General features: G+C 49.1%; 1 protein-coding gene and 1 pseudogene across 2 annotated transcripts in view; both read right to left on the reverse strand.

The window, feature by feature from the left end:
• The window catches only part of DNASE1 (deoxyribonuclease 1), a 47,800-nt gene that overhangs the window by 4,079 nt on the left and 26,645 nt on the right, over positions 1-17,076 (reverse strand). The window contains exons 2-4 of the mRNA XM_081089227.1: positions 11,554-11,992; positions 9,751-9,920; positions 277-1,285 (exon numbers count right to left, since the gene is read on the reverse strand). The gene's annotated coding sequence lies outside the window, so the exon portion shown is untranslated. The remainder of the gene's footprint in view (positions 1-276; positions 1,286-9,750; positions 9,921-11,553; positions 11,993-17,076) is intronic.
• Positions 7,165-7,757, reverse strand: LOC308517798 (PRELI domain containing protein 3B-like; annotated as a pseudogene). Its single transcript has one exon. The product of its transcript is annotated as a PRELI domain containing protein 3B-like (transcript).

Genomic DNA, 17,076 nt, shown 5'->3' on the forward strand with positions numbered 1-17,076 from the left:
GGTCAAAGCCAGACGTCCCGCACTGCATGTTGCAAACAGAGCCCCTGGTGGCTCTCGGGCCCTGGAGCACAGAGACCTCTCACCCATCCCAGCCCCGCCTCATCCATTAGCTCTGAGGGCTGCAGGCAGCTTGGCTAAAAGCTGGCCTCTGTGGCAAGCATGTCACACTCCTTCGGCGCATGTTTGACACGCGTGCTCTATGGGGTACACGTGTGATGCAGCCTTGGGAGCTTCAAGGCTTGGGTGCCAGGAAGGGGCGGGGACTGTGGGGCCCACCTCGGTTGCCAGCGAGGCAGTAGAGCGCCTTGAGGAAGACAGCCCGTGTTCCAGGCGCAGGTGTCTCGCGTCACAAGGACACTGGTAGGCAGTATCTGTGAGGGTTCACCACAGGCCTTGGGTCCAGTCGTTTCCCATTTGTAGTCACAAACTTGGTGGCTTATAAATAAAACTTATTCTCTAACAGTTTTAGAGGACAGAGTCCAAAACCCATCTCGCTGAACTGAAATCCAGGTGTTCCAGGGCCGCACGCTCTGTGGGAGGGTCCTTTCTGCCTCTTCAGCTTCTGGGACGCCTGGTGTCCTGGCTGTGGCCACAGCTCCAACCTCTGCCTCCATCTTTGTACCGCCCCCTCTCATAAAGATACGGGTGACTGAATTTAAGGTCCTCCCAGATAATCCAGGACCATCTCCCCATCTCAAGATCTTTAATCACATCTGCAAAGTCCTGTTTTGCCATGTGAGCTTCAGCTTCCAGGTTCACAGGTTCCAGGAATCGGGACATGGATACTTTTTGGGGTGCCATGTGGGGAGGGGAGGGTCCCTCCCTGGGATGGAAGGGTCTTGCTGCTCTGTTGCCATGGTGGGTGTAGGGCTGCACGGGGCTAGAGTTTGGGAGCAAGGGGGCTTGAGAGCAGCAGTCGATAGGGACCAAGGCCTAAGTCACAACAGTGCCGCAGATCAGGCCAGCTGGTCATGAAGCAGGGGACACAGCGGGGATTGAGAAGAGTTCATTTGGTAAATTAGCGTCTCAAGACCAGACCCTCTGAAGTAATGAAAACATGCTGATGGAAGGCTCTGGCTGTCAGCAGGAATGCCAGTCAGCTCATGTGTCCCTTGATAAGGTGCCTCTAGATGAAATCAGGTGGCCTGGTCCTCAAGCTTCCAGGAGCCCCACTGCAGTCTTTTGCGAAGGTTTGATTGCTGAAGTCTCCTGTTCTCATCCCTGAGGCTGGGACAGCTTTCTTTTTTCTCTTTTTTCAATCGTCACCCAAGGACATGCTTATTGACTTTAGAGAGAGGGCAAGGGAAAGACAGAGAGAGAAGCATCAATGTGAGAGAGAACCAATTGGTTGCCTTCCGCATGTGCCCTGACCAGGGCTCAAACCCGCAACCTTTTGGTATATGGGACAGCGCTCTAACCAGCTGAGCCACACCTGTCAGGGCTGGGATAGCTTTAAGCATCTCAAAATCCACATGTCAACCAAGCAAGACATCGGCCTACATCACTTTCTTCCATGAGTTTCTTTCCTGGACACACTTGCCAGACTCTTTGAAGAGAGAGTGTGAGCAAAACTAAATGGGGCCCCTGGTCCAGCATTTGGCCAGACACAGAACACGCCACAGGTGGTATGGCTGTGGTTCACACTAGGGGTACCCGGCCCCTGCAGTTCTCAGCACATGGGACACAGGCACCTGTCTGTCGGCTCCCCTGTCCTCTGAACCAAATGCTACCCCTTCTGCTGTGGGGAGCTCCCAGCTACAGACCTGCCCCCTCCCCAACACACAGAAGAAAGGCCCCACTGGTACGAAGTGCCCAGCTCTGTTGCCATGCCGGCTGCCCTCCTAGAGTTGGGCCTGCCTGAGAGGCAGCACAGCCTGGGGAAGAGCCCGGCCCAGGGGAGTCGGGGATTTGGGGCCTGGAACAGGCTCATCCAATGCACCTTCAACTACTTTGAGCCTCAATAATCTTCATGTATAAAAAGGGATAAAACCACTGCTTTCCTCTTAGGATTATCTTAAGGATCAATGGCTATAACACTGCTCCACAGAAGAATCATTTCACGTCTCCTTAAAAATCCGTCCATCCCTAAGAACACACCCTCTCAGTGTCTCCATCACTTATCTTTCTCTCGTGGATCTCTCTTCTGCTTCCACCCGTCAGCTGTCGCTGTCTAACAAGCAGCCCCAAAGTTCAATGGGTGCAACAACATGCCATTCTCCCTCACTCCTAGGCCACAGGTCAGCTGGGAGGGCTCTGGGCCACTTCTGGGTCCAGGCTAACGGGGCTGCAGCTACCCAGGGCGTGCTCATCTAACAGAAGATTCCCATGGGGGAGAGAAACACACGATGCTTCAGCTTGGAATCTGCACACTGTCATTTCTTCCCACATTTTCTTGGTCTTAACCAGCAACAGGGCCAAGCCCAACACCGATGGCAGGAGTCAGGGGTACACTCCACCTGTACCGGGCCCCACACTGGAAATGCAGAGGGCTGCCAGGGAAGGAACGTTACATCAGCAGGGCAATGGGCACTGACAAGAGCATTTCTCTGACCAGGGTGAGCTGTTTTTACATTAACCCTGAGAGTCTGCCCCCCTTTTGGTTAAACAGGCTCCAGTACAGGTAGGGGAAACAGCGCATCACAATGAGTTGGCCAGTCTTGAGCTCTGATGTGGCTGAAATCAAAGGATAAAGAAAAACATCCTCTAAGCACTGAGGCTGGGAACAAATGGAAAGGAAACCCGACATGTGACCCATCCCTGAGAGCTGTGGGGCAATGTGTGGCGCAGGGGAGAGGGACACCACAGGTCCAGAGGGACAGGGTGGGGCACAGAGCTCTGGTTCCCAAAAGTGGCCAAGGTACCACAGGACACATTTTACTTTTGAGAGGGACAGTGACTCTCAACACTTGGACACCTCATGGTTTCAACATACCTTGCTACATCCTTCCCTGATTTCATCTTTCTGCAAAACTAGGTTTCTGGCAGTTACTGAAAAAGCAAATACTGTGTGAAATCAGTGTAGAACAGGAAAAAGGGTGACATATTCAAATCGATATGATACTAAGATTCAAGAAAAACCTGACAGGCACACACATCCCCTTTGTAAGTAGTAGTGGTTACTTACAAAATGAAATGAAGAATCTTTTTTCTTTAAATTGATGTGTATTACTTTTCCAAATGTCTACTGTCAATAGCTAGGACATAATTACTATGTTGTGTGGACTTATCTAATAAATAAAACTTAGGTATTTCTTTGGGCCTAAGGTCCCTTAAAATACTGAACCTTAAGTAGAGGTGCTCTGAACTAAGAATTTTTGGAATTTAACATACATAAGGGGTGTGCCTGCATTACTAAATCATATATCTTACTATACTGATATACCTTCTTTTATGGCCTTCATTATTTACAACACACTATATATCTTGTCACAAAGAAATTTTCAAGTCTACAAACTGCTATTGAGATGAATAATTTCAAGTCTACAAATTTTAATAGATTACACATCTCAATTATATTTATGCATGCGAGTTCGTACTGATGTAAAAAACTCACCGGTCACCAAGGGAGCCAATTTGTTATTCTACTAACTGGCAAACAAAGTCCAAGAATGTACATGGCAGAACTGAGACAAATTTCTCTCTATGGAGGAGTCCTACAGCTTAACAATGAGGGAGGATGCTAGAATTTCAGACTCCACAATTGGCAGCCCTTCATGTAGGCTCCGATTATCACTGGCTACAACCAGCCTCCAGGTCAGAGAAAACCACAGCACGTAGGAAGAAACCTGCCAAGGCCATCTTGAATCTGATCAAACTCTAGGGGCAGAAGTTCATGGTCACCAGCATTTTGGGTCCACAGCACAATCCATCCTGCGGGAAACTACAGAACCAAGGGTGGTCTCACCAACACATTTTAAGGGGAGGAAAAAGAGTGAGAAGAAGAGAGGAGGAAGTAACAGATTTAAAAGAAACTTGAAATATATCACTAAGTGCAGTGCGTCATCCTCGTCAGGATCCTATAAAACAGTTTATTTGAACATTTAGAAAAACCTGTTGCTTAACAAATCATTTAAGATGTAATCAGGGAGCCCTAACCGGTTTGGCTCAGTGGATAGAGCGTCAGCCTGCAGACTGAAAGGTCCCAGGTTCGATTCCGGTCAAGGGCATGTGCCTGGGTTGCGGGCACATCCCCAGTGGGAGATGTGCAGGAGGCAACTGATCGATGTTTCTCTCTCATCGATGTTTCTATCTCTATCCCTCTCCCTTCCTCCCTGTGAAAAATCAATAAAATATATATTTTAAAAAAAGATGTAATCAGGGAAATTAAAACACTGGTAAGCAATGAAATTATTAGATTGTTGGGTTTGGTAATGTCACTCTGGTTATGCTTTCAATGATCCTTAGACTTCAAAGTCACACTGAAATATTTAAGGATAAAATGATACAATGTCTGGGATTTGCTTCAAAATGTTGGCCCTAAAGCTGGGTAGTGAGTACATGAAGGTTCTTTATACTAGTCTCTACTTTTGAATATGTTGAAATTTTTAATTAAAAAAATTTTTAGGAATCAAAAATTTTACAAACCACGCAACTGAATACAATGTATCATTAAAAATAACAAAGTTAATGTCAAAAATGAAATCACTCAAAATGCTTTAAATACCCAGTTTTGCAAGTTAGAAAGAGTCTCTGGTCACTGTGAGGTGCAGGGATGGGCTTAGGAGGAGGGAAGGCGAGCAGGTTGGCTTGTGGTAAGGAAAGGAACAAGGGCGGGCAGAGCAGAAGGGATGGTGAGGTGGGGAGAACTGTAGCTTTAGGACAGGGATTGGTGGCAAAATGGAGTGGAGGATAAGAAAGATTTCAAACTGTCAGGCATTGTGGATAGATAGATAGATTAGATAGATAATGATCAGCTGTCAAGTCCTGAGGGTCAGTTTTCCCACCTGCTCAGGAAATACTCCGGACTCGCCCCTAATTCTAGCTGCAGCTGGGACAACTCCCCACATGTTCATGAACTTGCGGCGGCAGAACCAGACTTCAGCCGAGTCCCTGGCTGCACTCCCACTACGGCCCAGCCTCCATCCAGACGCTCAGATGCCCGAATCTGTGTCCCCGCGCTCCCTGAGCCCTGTCCCAAATGCATCCCGAGTCTGCACTCCCCCGGTTCTGCAGCCACCACACCGGCCTTCCCTGAGCACACGCACCCGGCACATCTTGTGAACGTGCAATCACATCATGTTACTCCCCTGCTCAAAAACTGCCATCTGTCCTCACTGTCCTTCAGATGAAAGACGTGCTTACCAAGACCTGAGTGATTCTAGCTCAGGGCCTCCACTCTGCCTGGAGGGCCAGGACCAGGGCCACCATGTCATTCCCATTTCAGCTCAAATGTCACTTGTTCAGGGAGGCTGTTCTCCCCACCCACATGCTCCCAGTGTCATTTCTCATGACCCTTATCACTTCTTTGTTTCAATGTGTTTGCTCTTACTTGTTTATACTAATTTAAGGTCTCAACTCAGCACACTGAGCACCAACATACAGTGGGCCCTTGACTTACGAGTTTAATTCGTTCTGAGACCGAGCTCGTTAAGGAGCTCGTTAAATTACTCTGTCAACTCAAAGCAAAAAATCTGCGGAGAGACAGCTGGTATCTCAAAAAACTCGTTAGTCGGGACACTCGTAAGTCAAGGCCCCACTGTACTGGACTAGATAGAACACAAGCCCCACAGGAGCAGAGACCTGTCCACCTTCTCCATGAAACTGCCCACGCCTAACACAGTGCCTACAGTGCAGGAGGCACTCCACAGACAAAGCTGGAGGCAGTGGGGTTATGCACTTGCCTCCTGCTCCCCACCTTCCCGGGGAACCCTCCTGACTACAGAGAGAGAACTTCCCTTCCTTGTGGACCCGCCTCAGGGAACCCAGCACAGCCTCCCGTCCTGAGCACGAGGGACACTGCGAGGCATCCAAGTGGCTTCTGGGCTCCGGCTTGAACCGACCAGAAGCTCCCAGGAGCTGATGGCTACCGTGGCCCCATAAGCATGCCCCACCCGCCTCAGTCAGGCTCCACCCAGGATCACTCCTTTCCCCTCCCCTCAGAAGGCATGTTTGTTAACCCCACAGACAGCATTTTAGAGGGCAAAGGGGCTTCTATCCTTTACTACAGATAAAGGGCTGACCTGTTTGCTGTGACATTGCTTTAATCCATGTCAATCAACCTGTTCGGGTCAGCAGTCATCTCTCAACTCAGCACACTGGCCTTGGTCCAGCCACAAGTCACCAGCCCTCGTTATAAAGAAACCATTAACCCAGGATGGAAAATTTCTCAGAACAGACGTCTGCACTGCTACCATCCAAAACAGCTTCACAGTCACGCTCAGCAGCAGCCCTGCTTCCTCACCCGCCAGGCCTGTGCCCAGACGTCAGGGGAACAGGCGGCACTCGGGTCCCACGGGACATGAGGCCTGAACGACCTAGGCGCCCCCTTTGCACGTCACAGACAAGCCTCTACTGGCTCCCTGATCACCCTGCCCCTCAGCGCTACTTTTCTGTGCTCCACATCCAGGAGGCGCAAAGGCATTTTCTCAGGTTACGTCGGAGAAGTCAGTGCACCTTTAGCTTTAGTCCATGAGCACAAACGTGCTCGTGTTCCTGATAATCTCAAGGCTCTCAGAGATTTCCATTCGCCACAGAACTCTACTGACTGGACTCCCAATGTGCCAGTAATGTTTCCCACAAGGTTGCTGTGGAAAACGTTCTCCAAGTTTCCAGGCGCCCCTCCCCCGCCCCGTCTCTCCCACACACAAAAAGCCCTCTCACAGCACCCCCTTTCCACCCAGGGCTGAAGTTCTACAGAGGGGAAAAGCAGGACCTGAAGGGCCAGGACAAGGAAGCTCATCAGGTAGTGCCAGCTGGTTGCACTGGCATTTGCTATTTATTATTTATGAATATTTACTGTTCACCTGTCTTCCAGTTCACTGAGCCCCTCTTCAGCTGCCTCTAACTCCTATTAAATCCACCTACTGAATTGTAATTTTTTTTGGTGTATAAACTGATTTTTATTTTACTATATGCAAAAGGTGTTCTCAAAAGAATCTACAAATGACAGTGATGTTTCATTTATTTCATGATTACAACAGTCCCCCTTTTGGGGGTGAGGTCAAATGCTCTTTTTATGTCCATATTTTAAACCAAAATCCTATACAAGCTCTAAACCAGAGTTAAATTAAAATCCTGGAAGATCCGGTCCCCGGCTTCAACCATTCTCTCCTGGCACTCTATGCAGTTCTTTATTGGCATTTGAAGATATCGTACTTGCCATCAATCCTTTGAGATAACTACTGAGACTGACTCCTTTCATGGTGATTTTGGGGTCTTGCGTCAAAACAGTTTTTTCTGGGTCCTGAGGGTGTAGCTTATATGTAAGTCTCTCATCTACTGAAAGCATATTTATTTATAAATGATATGTTACTGGATTTACGTTCCATTGTTTTACAGGATCTACGACAGAATGTTCTTTCACGTATTTTGTGTTTTGGTTCTCACTGCACCAATAAGAGATTCACAATGAAAGGCAGTCCCCACTCTGTGCTGAGAAGTCTATGGCTCTGCAACTTTCCAGAAGGATCTATATGTCTGTCCAACACACCAACTCCAACCATGCGTGGGTTCACAGGGTTTGGGTATTTCTGCATTGCAGCTGTTGTAACACTTTCCCATGGCTGGTCCAAGATGTGCTCCGAAGTCCAGATCTTCATGGTGCCAGTGGCCTGTGCAGTGTCTGGGTGGTGCAAAGAGGCAAAGAAGCCACTCCTATTTTTTTTTAATGTAAGCACTTTATTCATTCAACCAACACGATGAGCTTTGGTATCCTTATCTGCAAAATGGAGATGTCTACCTTCACGGAGTTACTATAAAAATTTCATTATTAATAGACATTCAATAAATGACAACCCCCTAAAGCACTAGATTGCACCCTGGAGGCATTAAGAACACAAATAGCAAGGCCCACGGACAGACAATGGGGGGGGGGTAAGGGCCTGAGGCGGGGGCAGGCTGGAGGGAGTCAGTGGGGGTGGGGGGGGGGATATGTAACACTTTCAACAATAAAGAATTTTTTAAAAAAATAAATACAAATAGCTCCCTGCTCTCAAGAAGCTAACACTGACATGTTTTACAAAAAGCTACAAGTTTACTAACAACCACATTCTAACATGTATCAAAGTTTCAAGCAGGTCATTTTGAACCTCAAATAAGAAATCACAATATTAAGTAAAAATCGAAAAGAGTAGTGGTGGTGATTTATGGGGTTTCAGTAAAAAATGAAAATGCAGAAAATGTTTACTTTGGTAGATCTGTGTTGATGCCGTATTTTCTTTGAAAAGCTTCAACTGTTCCTCCTTTGTGTCTATCTTCTAAAATGCCCTGTTGGCAATTACAGTACAAACCACAGGTTCTTACAAACACATCCTGACAGGTGATCACATGTGTTCTTGGCATCAAAGGTACCTTCACAGCCCTGGCCAGTGTGGCTCAGCTGCTTGGTCCAGTGAACCAAAGGGTTTCGGGTCTGATCCCTGGTAGGAGCATGCACGGGAGGCAACTGATTGATGTTTCTCTCACATGGATGTTTTTCTCTCTCTCGCACCCCCCCCCCCAATTCCCTCTACCTCCTTCTTTTTCTAAAATCAATAAAAACATATCCTCAGGTGAGAAGTTAAAAAAAAAGATGTCTTCATAGACCACATGAACTGTTCCCCTAGTTTCAGGTGTGTTCCCCATTCTGATTAGACAAATAGGTCCATATTTCCCAAATATGTCATACATCTCTTCAGCTACGATTTTGTAAGACAAATTCCTTATATACAAAATCGATTTACTTCAGGTGGAAGTTGAATGTTCACCCTGTGGACTGCCTTGCACTGCCATCTCAGCAGGCTGATGAGGTCACTGCAGCAAACGCGGGAATTCTCCTTACTCCTCCGCGCTCACTCAGCTTTGAGGGCAACACAGCATCTGTCACTGCACCTTTGCTTTAGAATTTTAATGTTTTATGCATCCAGTTCTCTGTAAACTCTTCATTTTCTGTATTTACTTTATTGTGCTAATCAGTTATTTTGAAGTCCATGTCTGACTGTTCCAATATCTTCATCTCTGGTGGGCCTATCACTGCCGCGCCCCGTCCTGTTTCTCAGTTGCCTAGTAACCTGACTGTCAGGCACTGTGTCTGTCAGAATGGTGGCGAGTCAAGATGATGTCTCCCTCCTGGATGGGCAACAGAGGGACAGGCTGCCATAGTTCAATCGGGGGCTCAGCTGAAACAGCTTGTCCGCAGTCCTTATGAAGTCCAATCTTCCTGTGGCTTGCCCCCACTCCCAGAGTGCCACCCCCAAATCCCCGCTGAGAGTCTGGCATATTTCTTAGGGTCATTACTCTCGGACACGTCCTGAACAATTCCCAGCACCATGAAACTGCCGAAAATCCTGCTCTGCGTGTCGGCACTCTGCTTCTCTTACCTGAGCAATCTCACCAGCAAAAGCCTTGAGAGAAAACTGCTGCTGCCAACCACTTCTTTGGCCACCTTCCTCGCAGGAATCCTGGCGCTCAGCTCCTGACTCCTCAGCAGGCCCACACTCCCAGCTTGGGCTTCCCAGCCCTGCACACTTGTGTGGAGCTCCTCCAGCTTCTCTGCCTCTTGGCAGCCACCTTACCCAGCCCGAGGGGGAAAGCCAGTGCAGGAAGTAGGCTTACCTCCTTGAGCTCCCCTCTGAGTCGTGCTGCTGGAGGGACTCTGCAGACCTTCAGGCTGGTGCCTTCTGCGTTATGGCCAGCTCTCTGAGTCCTCAGCAGGCAGTGGTCTACTGCAAGCTGCTCCACAGCCAGAAGCAGTCTGTTTTCATCACCGGGAATGAATCGCTAAACTGGAGAGTTGGGAGGGATGTGGGCTGATAACCAGGCAAGCTGGTCCAACTAGCATTGGCCACGTGGACATCTCCGAGCTACCAATGTCCCACACAGAGGCATGTGGCCAATGAGGAAGCCAGATGGGGCACAGCCCATCCCCCTCTGCCCAACCGAGAACCTCCAGGATTGAAGGCCTCCGTATGCTCATCTGAGCCCTACGCTATCTGCCCTCATTAGCCCAGTCCTAGAAGTGACACGGCACAGTGCCACGGCACGGCAATTCTACACGTCAGAAGTTCAGCCCACACTCCTCCGGGAACAGAGCACCCATCCTCGGCTCAGGGCTATTGCCTCGCTCCTGGAGGAGAAGCCTGGGGGTCTGTGACTGCCTGCACAAGGGCTGCATCCTTTCTGGGGACCCTGCCCCTCAGCCAAACGGTCAGTGATGGCTTCAGGTGGGTAATGACGGTTTCTGAGAAAACTGCACCCTCTTCAGCTGCGCTGGTTGTCTCAGTTAAGTGTGAGCATCTCACAGAGCAGAGCTGACTGGGTCCTCTCTGATGAATGACTGAAGGGACAGGCTTCTGCCACTGGGCCATTCTCCTCAGCCTCCATGTCCCAAATCCTGACAGGACAGAGGCATGGGAGATAAGGGAGCCCTAAAGTTACAGCTCCTAATGGGGAGGGAGGGACGCTCTCCATGGACTAAGGAGCCTTCAGAGCAACACTCAAGACCTGGCCAGAAAGCAGAGCTCAGAACGACTCTGCTCTGTCATGGAGATCCCAGAGGAAAGGCTGAGGACTGCCAGAGAGCAGGGCCCAGAGCACAGCTGGCGTGGGCTTATCTCCACTGAGAGAAGGGGACCGCCTGTGCCCAAGCACAGTAGGACTGTCATGTGGGCAAATGGCCCCCGGGGCTGATACCTGTGTGACGGTGCTGCCCCACAACACAGAGGCCACCACAGCTCTCGCCACGGAACCTCACGCCTGAGTCCCAAAAGTGGGCATCTTTTCCAACTCTGCCCACGCCTTTCTGAATGAGCCAGCTGGGAAGGGCTGCTCCTAGTGTCTTCCCCACATCCCACTATTCCCCACCCCTCTGCTCACCTTCCATGCTCTCAGTATCCTTGCACCTCAGACTGCAGGACAGAGGTGATGTGGCTCTACCAGTGGGGAGGACACGCCCCTGGGTGCTTCTCCTGCACCACCATGAGAAACCACAAGCTGTAACAGTCCTACAGCTAAATTCTTCTCTTGGGGGACGGGCGATGCACAGTGAGAGCTTGTAGGGGGCTCAGGTGTATGAGGAGAAAGGCTTCTATTGAACCATCCTCCCCCAGTGCCTCAGCCTTCCCCTAACAGTCACCTCGTCAGGCCTGCCGTCAGCGAGAGATGCTGCACTTGTCCTACCCTGCTTATGCGGGGCCCGATGGTGGGCGGACACAGGGCCTTGCCTCCACTCTCCACCCAGAGGTCTGGGCACTGCCCCCGGGAGGGGCCTGAGATGCAGAGTCCCAGCTGTGGAAACAAGAAGGTGCCCCTAGGAGGAGACCAGGAAAGGCAGCTACAGACTTTGGCCTCCTGGGAATGGCAAGCTCCAGGCTGTGGGGAGCAGCACTGGTTCTCACGCCACGTCTACACTCCACTCACCTTGTGAGGCTGACTTCCCAGGCTCTGGGTGGGCCGCACGGAAACACAGCTGCCCCAAGCATGGAGGTGCAGGAGGGCAGCACTGGCACCACCAGCCACTTCAACCCAGCTACAGCCATGGACAGGCCTCACGCAGAGGCAGAGATGGCCGCAGGAAGCCAGCGATGAATCCAGCCCAGTGCTCTCCATCCTGGTCCTCTGACCCAGGCAGAATGGCTAGAGGTAGGGGTCTTGTTGGTCCAGCTCCCCGTCGTCCGAAGGCTGCTGGGGTCCTGGTGGGCCATGGAAGCAGTGCATGGGTGCTCTGTTCCTTTCCTCACTTGGGCTCCTGTGAGAAGGCACTAATCCTCACAGGTACCTCAGCCCACCAATGACAGCCATTGAAGCTGGTAAAACATGATCTTGCTGTGCCGTCTTGCTGTTCCAATTCATACAGTGACTGGTTAATAAAAGAAAAAAGGGGGTGTTAATGTCAGTCATATTAGCCAGAAGGCACCACCTGTTCTAAAACATCATCAAATTCCTGACAGGCTGTTCCATGTTTTGATCATTTGTTTATGAACTCATTTTATTTTTAAAAATATATTTTTATTGATTTCAGAGAGGAAGGGAGAGGAAGAGATAGAAATACCAATGATGAGAGAGAATCATTGACCAGCTGCTTCCCACACGCCCACACTGGGGGTGTGCCCCAACCGGGAATCAAACTGTGACCTCCTGGCCCATAGGTCAACGCTCAACCACCGAGCCACGCCAGCCAGGTATGAACTCATTTTAGAGTAAAAGGAACCCTGAACAATGAGAAAACTGGACAAGAAATGATACTTTTTTTTTTAGTCCCTGGACACCAGTGCAGAACAGTGATTCCCCAAGAGAATGGAAACCGTGAGACTGAGCCCTATGACCGTACCAGCTACGGTCGAGGTGGTTTCCAGGCTACAGTGTAAGGAGGGAAAACTCAGACCTGGCCATCTCCTGGAAGGAGAGTTAGGAGGTCAGGGAGGCCCAGGTAGCTAGAATGCATGTGTTAGGGGATGGGGATGCACAGACAACAGAGCTCCAGGATCTGCAGAGGGTCCCTTGAGTCTTCGGCCGAGGACAGGTCTGTACCTGTGTGAGAGAAACTACGGAGGAGGCCCAGGCAAGAATCCCTGGAAATGAGCAGACAGAATAATCCCCAGCTCATAGCGCGGTGGGAATATTTTGTGTTCCCCAGCCCTGTGGAAAGTCCTCTAATTCACAGGATATTGGGTGGAATCCTTAGAAGGGCATCCTCCTTCACAATGGGGCTCAATTAGCCACAGACCAAAGGCAGCTCTGCACCCACGCTAACACAGCTCAGAACCAACTGATGCCAAGGAACTTAACTGCACGCCAGACCAAGGTTCACACTATTTGAAGAAATATAACAAAACCCAGCAACCAACAACATAAATTCACAATATTCAGTATCCCGTAAGGTCTATCAGGGCTCAGCCAGGCTACAGAAATCACATGGTATTTTAAACAACGGAAGTTAATACAAAGAATTATTAGCTATTTATAGGGAATTAACTAAAAGGGAACAAAAGAAAATTGTACAGAATACCCTAGGGCAGTGGTCGGCAAACTCACTAGTCAACAGAGCCAAATATCAACAGTACAACGATTGAAATTTCTTTTGAGAGCCAAATTTTTTAAACTCAAGCTATATAGGTAGGTACATTGTTATTAACTTAATTAGGGTACTCCTAAGGCTTAGGAAGAGCCACACTCAAGGGGCCAAAGAGCCGCATGTGGCTCGCGAGCCGCAGTTTGCCGACCACGGCCGTAGGGTGAAGAGAGGTACCCAAGAGAAGGATTCCAACCTGGGAGATGGTGGTCACAGCCCACTGGATGGAAATTCAATAGACTCTCTAGACCAGGGGTGGGCAAACTTTTCGACTCGAGGGCCACAATGGGTTCTTAAACTGGACCGGAGGGCCGGAACAAAAGCATGGATGGAGTGTTTGTGTGAACTAATATAAACTCAAAGTAAACATCATTACATAAAAGGGTACAGTCTTTTTTTTTTTAGTTTTATTCACTTCAAACGGGCCGGATCCGGCCCGCGGGCTGTAGTTTGCCCACGGCTGCTCTAGACTAAGGCCAGGGGTAATAACCACCTGCTAGGATGCTAACACAATTAGCTGGGAAGCTGTCTGCAGAGTGCTAGGATGCCACCAGGCTGGAGGTACTGATGACCTAACCAGAAAGCTACCAGGAGGCCAGCTGGGGTTCCCATGGAACTTGCCTGGCAGTGCCTTGTCCCCTTCCAGATATATAAATAGCCTCACCACCGGCATCTGTGAGAGTGCTGCTGAATTTGTAGCTGGGAAGCCGCCAGAGAAAGTGCCATGGAAACTCACGAGAGGCGAGCACCCCTATGTGTCCAACATGTTAGTCCACATCACAGAACAGCAATAAGCAAAGCACACAGAACCAGGAAAAGAGGATTTCCTCTTCCAGCACCCTCCACTGGAGAGATTATCACCAGGCTAGCTGACAAAGGACGAATGTTCCAGTATTACAAGCAAGCAGTGAAGGGTGCAAAAATGATAAAATATGAACCATGACTATAAGAAAAATCAATGAGCCCTAACCAACTTGGCTCAGTGGAGTGTCAGCCTGTGGACTGAGGGGTCCCAGGTTTGATTCCGGCCAAGGGCACATGCCTGGGTTTCGGGCTTGATCCCCAGTAGGGAGCGTGCAGGAGGCAGCCGATCAATGATTCTCTCTCATCACTGATGTTTCCATCTCTCTCTCCTTCTCCCTTCCTCTCTGAAATCAATAAAGAAATATATTTTTAAAAAATCAAAAAAAAAAATCAATGAATAGGAACTGACCTAAAAATAACAGAGATAGAGGAACCAGCAGACAAGGACAATAGAATAGATATTATATATATGCTTCATACATTAGGAAGGTAGAGCTTGATGAGATCATGGAAGGTATAAACCCAAATCTCAGAACTTCTGCAGATGAAATAAACAATATCTGAAATGAAAACATACACATTATCGGATTAACATCAGATAAACACTGAAAAAGAAAAGATCAGAGTTCAAAGACAGAAAATGAAGCTATTCAAATAAAGCACAGGGCGGGGGAGGGGAAAGCACCAGACATTATCAAGTAATCCGATGTGCATGATAGAGGCCCAAAAAAAGAAAAGCAATAGAGAGACAGAAACAACGTCTGAAAAAAATAAGAAAAAAAATATCCGATAATAATAAACTCGGCGGGAAACCAAGATGGCAGCATAGGTAAACACTGGAGTTTGCTGCCTCGAACAACCACTTCAAAAATACAACTAAAAGACGGAAAGGACATTGCTCAGAACCACAGGAAGGCTGACTGAGGGGAAATTCTTCAACTAGAAGGAAAGAGAACAGCATACCGAGACTCAGAGGAGGCGCAGTGCGGAAAATACAAAGGTGCGGAGGTGTGTGCGGAGCGGGCTCGTGGCTGAGGGTGCGGTTGTCGTTTTCAATCGGGAGGGAGTCTCAGATTCTGAGCTCCAGTTCCAGGCGAGTCTCTAGGGACCCAGACTCAAACGGGAAAAGCGGGACTGTCTGGCATCGGTCGGAACGCGAGGGCAGCTTTCTCTCCAAGGTTTGCAGTGGTTGCTGGGACTCTGAGAGGCAGAGCCTCTGGGACGGGACTGAGAGCAGCCATAACTGCTCCCTCCACCCGCCCTGTTGATCCCGAGCGACCCGCCCTGCCCAAGCCCTGCGCAGAGCCATTTGCCAGAAAGCCTCAGGCAAAGGCTAGATTAGCACCTCCCCAGAGGACAGAAGTTTTCCCACTGCAGACACAGCTGATTCTCACAGTCAGTTGGCCTGGAGGTCAAATCCCCCTAGTATTAACTACAACAATCAAGTCTTAACTACAACAAGACTGCGCACAAAGACCACTAGGGGGTGCACCAAGAAAGCATAAAAAATGCGGAGACAAAGAAACAGGACAAAATTGTCAATGGAGGGAGAGAGAACCAAGATGGCGGCATAGGTTAACGCCGGAGTTTGCTGCTTTGAACAACTACTTCAAAAGTGAAACTAAAAGACAGAACGGACATCACCCAAAACCACTGGAACGCTGGCTGAATGGAAGTCCTACAACTAGGAGGAAAGAGAAACGCATACGGACACTCAGAGGAGGCGCAGCGCTGAAGTCAAATTCTGAGGTGCGGAGTGCGCGCGCAGAGCGGGCTGGCGGCGGAGGGCGCGGTTGGCGTTTTCAATTGGGAGGGAGTCGCAGACTCTGAGCTCCAGATCCGGGCGAGTCTTTAGGGACCCAGACTCAAACGGGAGAAGCGGGACTGCCTGGCTTCGGTCAGAGCGAGTGCAGCTTTCTCTCCAAGCTTTGCAGTGGGTGCTGGGACTCAGAGAGGCAGAGCCCCTGGGGACAGGACTGAGAGCCGCCATCACTGCTCTCTCCGGCCCACCCTGTTGATCCTGTGCGACCCGCCCCGCCCAAGCCCTGCACACAGGCATTTGCTGGATAGCCTCAGGCAAAGGCTAGATTAGCACCTCCCTAGAGGACAGAAGTTCTCTCACTGCTGACACAGCTGATTCTCATAGCCACTTGGCCTGGAGGTCAAACCCTCCCTGGAATTAGCTACAAGGTTTAACTATAAGACTGCGCACAAAGACCACTAGGGGGTGCACCAAGGAAGCATAACAAAATGCGGAGACAAAGAAACAGGACAAAATTGTCAATGGAAGATCTAGAGTTCAGAACCACACTTTTAAGGTCTCTCAAGAACTGTTTAGAAGCCGCCGATAAACTTAATGAGATCTACAAGAAAACTAATGAGACCCTTGATGTTATATTGGGGAACCAACTAGAAATTAAGCATACACTGACTGAAATAAAGAATATTATACAGACTCCCGACAGCAGAACAGAGGAGCGCAAGAATCAAGTCAATGATTTGAAATGCGAGGAAGCAAAAAACACCCAACCGGAAAAGCAAAATGAAAAAAGAATCCAAAAATGCGAGGATAGTGTAAGGAGCCTCTGGGACAGCTTCAGGCATACCAACATCAGAATTATAGGGGTGCCAGAAGATGAGAGAGAGCAAGATATTAAAAACCTATTTGGCCGAAACCGGTTTGGCTCAGTGGATAGAGCGTCGGCCTGCGGACTGAAGGGTCCCGGGTTCGATTCCGGTCAAGGGCATGTACCTGGGTTGCGGGCACTTCCCCATTGGGGGATGTGCAGGAGGCAGCTGATCGATGTTTCTCTCTCATCGATGTTTCTGACTCTCTATCCCTCTCCCTTCCTCTCTGTGAAAAATCAATAAAATATATTTAAAAAATAAAAAAAAAATAAATAAATAAAAACCTATTTGAAGAAATAATGACAGAAAACTTCCCTCACCTGGTGAAAGAAATGGACTTACAGGCCCAAGAAGCGCGGAGAACCCCAAACAAAAGGAATCCAAAGAGGACCACACCAAGACACATCATAATTAAAATGCCAAGAGCAAAAGATAAAGAG

The sequence above is a fragment of the Myotis nattereri genome, assembly GCF_964212035.1.
Source record: "Myotis nattereri genome assembly, chromosome: 4".
NCBI lineage: Eukaryota > Metazoa > Chordata > Mammalia > Chiroptera > Vespertilionidae > Myotis > Myotis nattereri.